We start from the raw sequence: 7,248 nt of genomic DNA, 5'->3' as shown, positions 1-7,248 counted from the left end.
TCCGAAAAACTCCTCCAGAAAACTTCTAGATCTCATCAATGAATTCAGCAAAATAGCAGGCTATAAAATCAACATGCATATATCTAAAGCATTTTTATACACAAGTGATGAAACATCTGAAAGGGAAATGAGGAAAAGAACTCCATTTGCAGTAGCCTAAAACAAAACAAAACAAAACAAAACACAAAAAAACTTGGGAATCAATCTAACCAAAGAGATAAAAGATCTCTACAATGAAAACTACAAAACATTGAAGAAAGAAATTGAGGAAGACTTTAGAAGATGGAAATATCTCCCATGTTCTTGGATAGGCAGAATTAATATTGTCAAAATGGCCATACTACCAAAAGTGCTATACAGATTCAATGCAATTCTAATTAAAATCCCAATGATGTACTTTACAGAAATAGAGCAAGCAATCATGAAATTCATCTGGAAGAATAAGAAACCCAGAATAGCTAAAGCAATCCTTAGCAGAAAGAGTGAAACAGGGGATATCACAATACCAGAACTTTGACTATACTACAAAGCAATAGTAACAAAAATGGCATGGTATTGGCACCAAAATAGGCAGGTAGATCAATGGTACAGAATAGAGGACACGGACACAAACCCAAATAAATACAATTTTCTCATACTAGACAAAGGTGCCAAAAATATGCAATGGAGAAAAGATAGCCTCTTCAACAAATGGTGCTGGGAAAACTGGAAATCCATATACAGCAGAATGAAACTAAACCCCTATCTCTCACCCTGCACAAAACTCAACTCAAAATGGATCATGGAACCTGGAATCAGACAAGAGACCTTGCATATTATAGAAGAAAAGGTAGGTCCAAATCTTCAACATGTCAGCTTAGGATCAGACTTCTTTAACAGGACTCCCATAGCACAAGAAATAAAAGTAAGAATCAATAACTGGGATAGATTCAAACTAAAAAGCTTTCTCTCAGCAAAGAAAACTATCAGCAATGTGAAGAGAGAACCTACAGAGTGGGAGAAAATCTTTACCACACATACTTCAGATAGAACACTAATTTCCAGAATATATAAAGAACTCAAAAAACTCTACACCAAGAATACAAATAATCCAATCAACAAATGTGCTAAGGAAATGGACACTTCACAGAAGAAGATCTACAAGCAATCAACAGATATATGAAAAAATGTTCCACATCTCTAGTAATATGAGAAATGCAAATCAAAACTACCCTAAGCTTCCATCTCACCCCAATTAGAATGGTGATTATCAAGAATACAAGCAACATTAGGTGTTGGAGAGGATGTGGGGAAAAAGGTACACTCATACATTGCTGGTGGGGTTGCAAATTAGTGCAGCCACTCTGGAAAGCAGTGTGGAGATTCCTCAGAAAGCTTGGAATGGAACCACCATTTGACCCGGCTATCCCACTCCTTGGCCTATACCCAAAGGACTTAAAATCAGTATACTACAGAGATACAGCCACATCAATGTTCATTGCTGCTCAATTCACCATAGCCAGATTGTGGAACCAACCTATGTCCTTCAGTTGATGAATGGATAAAGAAACTGTGGCATATATATACAATGGAATATTACTCCACCATGAAGAATGATAAAATTATGGCATTTGAAGGCAAATGGATGAAATTGGAGAATATCATGCTAAGTGAGATAAGCCAATCTCAAAAAACCAAAGGACAAATGATCTCGATGATAAACGGATGATGACACATAATGGGGGGGTGGGAGGGGGGCAAGAATGGAGGAAGGAGGGACTCTATAGAGGGAAAAGAGGGGTGGTAGGGTTGGGAGGGAAGGACAAAATAACAGAATGAATCAAACACCATTACCCTATGCAGATGTATGATTACACAAATGGTATGCCTTTACTTCATGTACAAACAGAAACAACATGTATCCCATTTGTTTACAATAAAAATAAATTTTAAAAAAAGGAAAAACTAAAGTTTTACCTTTGAATGACATTTCAATCTTTGTGACTATGTATACCCCAATGCAAAAAGAAAATGATTAGGTTGGAAGTCAGAGTTCCTTTCCTTAAACATTTTTAGCAAGGGTTAGAACATTTCTCCAAGGATTCAGAAGTGAGACAGAAGAGCATTTAGGCCAATTGATTTAAGATGCTCCTATGGTGCACATTTTTTCAGTAACTTAAAAGCACTAGCTTAAAAGCTAAAAGCATCTCAAAAGAACTGGTACTTTCTTTCTTGATCCTCTGAAGACAATTAAAAATGACCCAAGGAAAAAGAACATCAATACAAACAACAAAGGACTGAAAAGTTTGATTAAAATAATTCATTTCTCTAAAACAATTTTGTCTAACCTAAATTCTCAAAATTAATGCCTAAACACTTAGGAGATTGTGATGGCACTTGGTTTGAGAAAAATACAGCTTAAAAAATTACAGTGAAGAAAACACTGCTCCTAAGAATTAAGCCACAAGGATAAATCCCCAAGGATTCCAATGATCATACTCTAAAACCAAAGTCCAATGTGTTTCCTAAATATTAGAAAAATAATAAAGAAAAGATATTAACTCACAGAAGAGTCCTTGTCTGCAAAGGCGGGTGTGACCACATTGGTTCCAAAGAGTCAGCAGGGAAGAGTTCTCCTGACCAAGGGAAGTGGGGACAACAGAGAACTAGAGAAGAGAAGGATCCAGTTTGGAGGAGGAGGCAGCGGCCCGTGAGTGACGAGGCTTGTGAATCTGAGCACAGGACTTAGCCTTACTCAGAAAGCTCATAGCTTTGGGGTGAGAGTGGACCAGTCTCTTAAGCTCCCCCAACCTCAGTTCCTTCAAAAGCCTAAGTCCTTCTGTTTGCATGTAACAAGGAAGGCTGCTCTGGACTACTAAAAATCACTTAATAAAGGATCAAGCAACTGGGCCCGGTGGTGCATGCCTGTAATCCCAGTGGCTAGGGAGACTGAGGCAGGATTGTGAGTTCAAAGCCAGCCTCATCAGCAACATCAAGGTGCTAAGCAACTCAGGGAGACCCTGTCTCTAAATAAAATACAAAATAGGACTGGGGATGTGGCTCAGTGGTTGAGTGCCCTTGAGTTCAATCCCCAGTACCAAAAAAAAAAAAAGGATCAAGTAGAATCCTGGCATACCCTAGCTCCTCACCCCAAGTAACAATTATGATTCATTTTTTATTATCATAATTACTACTTATCTATCACAAGCTGCTCAAAGGAACATAATTGAGATTCAGGAATATTATACTAGGACCCAGAAGTTGTCCCAAGACATGGGCAAGATAAAGGGGTTATCTGCACATTACACCTATCATTACTAGCCAGGATAGCATCCACACTAAGAAAAGACTGAACAGACACCAGCTGTGTTAGAAGCTGTCCTGGTTGTGTACATGTCAATCATTCTCCTGTTGCCCTTTTTTGTCAATATTATTATTCCTTGCCCTCTAAATGATGAGGAAAATGAATCTCAAAAAGTTGCACAAACAGCCCACGTCACAGGCAAATAAGAGACAAGATTTGAACCCAGGATTGTCCAACTCCATGCTGTGGTTGCATTTTTTTTTTTTTTTATGGTTCTTAACATCTTTGCACCTTCCTTTGCTGAAAAGAGCTGTAGTTTTAATCAAATGAAAGTTTCTTTTTTGGGACATATAGTTAATGAGACAAGCAAATAGGCTGCAACTGCTTTAAAATATTTTAATTTAAATATCTGGTCCACACTTCATGAACTCTAAGTCATAATCAACTATATGCCAACAACTATAATTTTTAATATAGGAAGCTTTTTAAAACACAATGCATGATTATCTCCTGTCTTTCACTGATAAAAAAATGGCACTCCTGTTTTTCTTTCCTACGTGAGATGACTCAGATTCACAGTCTTGTGCTGAGTCCCCTTAAAAGAAATGACTGTTGATAACCAGTTGGGAACCTGCAGAAGGCTGATGGCCCATAGGAGAAACAATCTCATTTTCTAAATAACCCCAGGATCAAATAAAAAATTTCTAGAAAGTATGACACATTCTCTGAAAATAAATACAATTTTTTACTGCCTTCTTTTCCTCAAAGGAATGAAAACTTGTTCTTCATTTTGTTCTAAGAATTCCGCATGGATTTTTTCAAAAAACAACAAGCTGGTTAAAAAAAAAAAATCATGCTTAAGCCACTTTTAATTTCTGTCAAAATGGTTATAAAAGAATATCTGGTGAGTATTTAGGGTAAATGAGAAAATATTAAAGTTAACAATGAAGTTTTAATATCTGCATGTTTTTGTAAAGCAGCATAAGAAAAAAATCTGATAGAAGAGTAAATGAAAATAGTACACATTTTTAAAGCCAACTATGATGATGCAATCAAGCAAAATCAAATTTAATAAAAATCTGGACATTATATAAAATAAATTCCTGATTTCTGTATGAAACTAAAGTTATTTAGTTGCAGATTTTTAATTAGAAGGGTTTTGGATAGACAAAACCCAAAGAAATATTTATGCTTTCCCCAAAGAAATATTTAGTATCTAACTTACTTAGTAAAGTGCGTAAATGAATTACAACTGAATTTTCAACACTGATGAACATGGATTAAAGAAAAATCAGATCAATTGAAAGAATGGGTTTTGGAAATCATACAATTGAAGCTATTCTTGAACACATAATACCATGCACAATCCAGTAAAGTAAACAGGTGCTTGCTTCCATTTCCCCTTTTCTTCTAATATTTATTTATCTTATCATTTGGGAAAAGCTTTCTCATATTGTAGTTGGATTACATGTACATTTTGCAGATTTCCAGATGTGTTCAAATGTTTTCGTGTACATTATGGCTTTGCATTTTAGGTTCATAAGATTCCCTAATCAGAGTTCTTATTTCTCTAAATAAGAAATTAAATTAAATTAAATTAAATTAAATTAAATTGAGAATTTTAATATACCCCATTCAAGTTGAGGGGACTGTGGACATTTTTTTTCCAAATTAGTCTTTCTAGATATACTGTTCTGCAACATTTTCAATGGATAATCAGTCCCATTATGTTGCACTACATAATGAATCTCTTGAAGAGAACACTCACTTATGTGTAAAAGAAACAAAACAAAACAAAAACCTTGACAGATGAGGTTGAGATAATTTCATCTCTCAAAGTTGGGCCAAGTTAATTTACTCACTGAAGACAGGCATCCTTCCAGTAAAGGCAATACCTCTAGTGGGTTTTCCAGTAAAGTTTACTGAATAGTAGGCCGCAAGAATTGATCTTGATCCCCACATTATGAATCTGGATGATGAAGACAGATAACATGTTTATTAATCTCAAGACACTAATGCAGTGGAAGAAGGTAATATGGATGCAGAAAGCGAAGTGACCCTGGCAAATTCAAGAAGTATTCAGTCAATAACAAGATGATGTTTAATTGAAGCAGAGCACTGGTGAACTTGTGTTGGGACTAATGACACCTTAACTAACTCAGGCTGACTCCTTACTCCCTGGCCGGTGAGCAAGATCAAGGCCTCAAAGGCGGTTTCAAAAGTTAATGACAATAAATCGAACCACTGTCAGGGATTGGTTAACAACAGTTCTGCAAATGTGATCAGCTCGTGCTTGCCATATAGTCCTATGGGACTCTCGCCTGTGTGAACCCCCGTGCCTTGCTGACCTTTAAGCTGATTGGTTCCCGCCTAGCCTCCACCCTACATAAAAGCTGTGCGACTTCCTCAATAAACGAGTTCCTGCTGTGACTGTTCTCCCTGACACGTCTGATTGTCCTCCGCCCGGAGGGCTGGGGGCAGGCGTCTAGTTGGCCCTACCTATCCTGGTCTGGCCTTGTTGGGGAGTGCTTCCTTTCCTTGTCGCTGGTTGAGAAGAGCAGGGGGGCTTAAGACCCCAACAAACTTGGATATGAAGGTGTTATGCTAATTGCTTTTCTACATTAGCTGTTTTACCTGTGTAATTTAAGAAAGTAACTTAAGAAGCTGTTTTACCTGGGGAATCAAAGATGACCTCCAGGAGAAAGTCTGACCCTCTACGAGAGTCAGAGTACCACAGCTTAGTGCAGAATTCAGAAGAAGGGGGTCTCATGGGCATCTTCAAGTGCTGGAGATATGATTTCTGATAAGCAGAAAGGGCTTGTGCCAAAAACCCATCTCTTCAGTGCATGCCTGTCAGGGATGATGATGGGATTAATCAGGTTTCAAAATTGCCTGGTAAAAACTTATTAGTTCCTCAGAGATATGGGGGATATAAATTCTAGGAATTATTATATTATTATGGTTTTGCCATCTTGGTTGGGGCTGCAAAATCAAGACTATCAAACATAAAAGTCAGATGGGAGGGAAAAAAATGAAATGTTAAATGTTCTGCAAATGGTCCATGATCATAATCACTTCTAAAGAGGAAGCATTGCCTTCTTCTTAGTTGTTTTTCATAAATCTTGCAATAGCATGAGGAAATCAGTCTACTTAGCAGTGATAGGATTTCTCAGTCACTACCAAAACATGCATTTCTTTTCTCTGGGCCATAAGAAGTTACAAAAATGAAAATAGCAAACACTTCTTTTTTAATATAATCCTTTCCAGCAAAAACAATGCTATGGCCCAAGTCTGTGAATACAGCTGAATGGACAGCCTCCCTTTCTCCTAGGCCCACTTCCGTTCTCCTTCACCAAAGACCTGCAGTCTGCACCAGACCACAGACTTAACACTTTCAAACAACAGGATTCTCAGACTCAGAAGCAGGTCTTCATTCCAACAGTGGTTGTGTGAAGTCACTGCCAATTTACACTTATCCTTTTTACACTTATTCATTTATTAATTTACACTTATTCATACAGTTTTTTTCCCAAGGATGTATCTTACATAATGCCATCCCATTTTTGGGACATAATATTCCTTCAGGAGAGGATTTCAACCATTTTCAGTGAATTGACAATGAGAAACTCAATTAAGAAATGAGTCAAGGTCACAGACAGAAGTCAATCTAGCATTAAAAAACAGTGGCCTGTACCTGGGACCAATGATCTGCCCAAACTATACCATCCAGTAGAAGAATACAGACTGAGAGTGCTCCTTCTAAAGGAAAAGGCAATGCCAACTCACTGCTACCAGACCTATCCTTTAACTCCTGTACCACCCCTAGGAAGTACCCTAAAGAATGAAATCCTATGTGTTTATTATCTGGATTTTCCTACCTAAACTGTGAGTAAGTATTACATGAAATAGAAACTACTATTTGATGAAACAGAAACTAGTTTAGTATTATAATTGTAAAATATTGA

The sequence above is a fragment of the Sciurus carolinensis genome, chromosome 15, assembly GCF_902686445.1.
Source record: "Sciurus carolinensis chromosome 15, mSciCar1.2, whole genome shotgun sequence".
NCBI classification, from domain to species: Eukaryota; Metazoa; Chordata; class Mammalia; order Rodentia; family Sciuridae; genus Sciurus; species Sciurus carolinensis.
The sequence above is the reverse complement of the archived record's forward strand: the minus strand, read 5'-3'. Positions refer to the sequence as shown.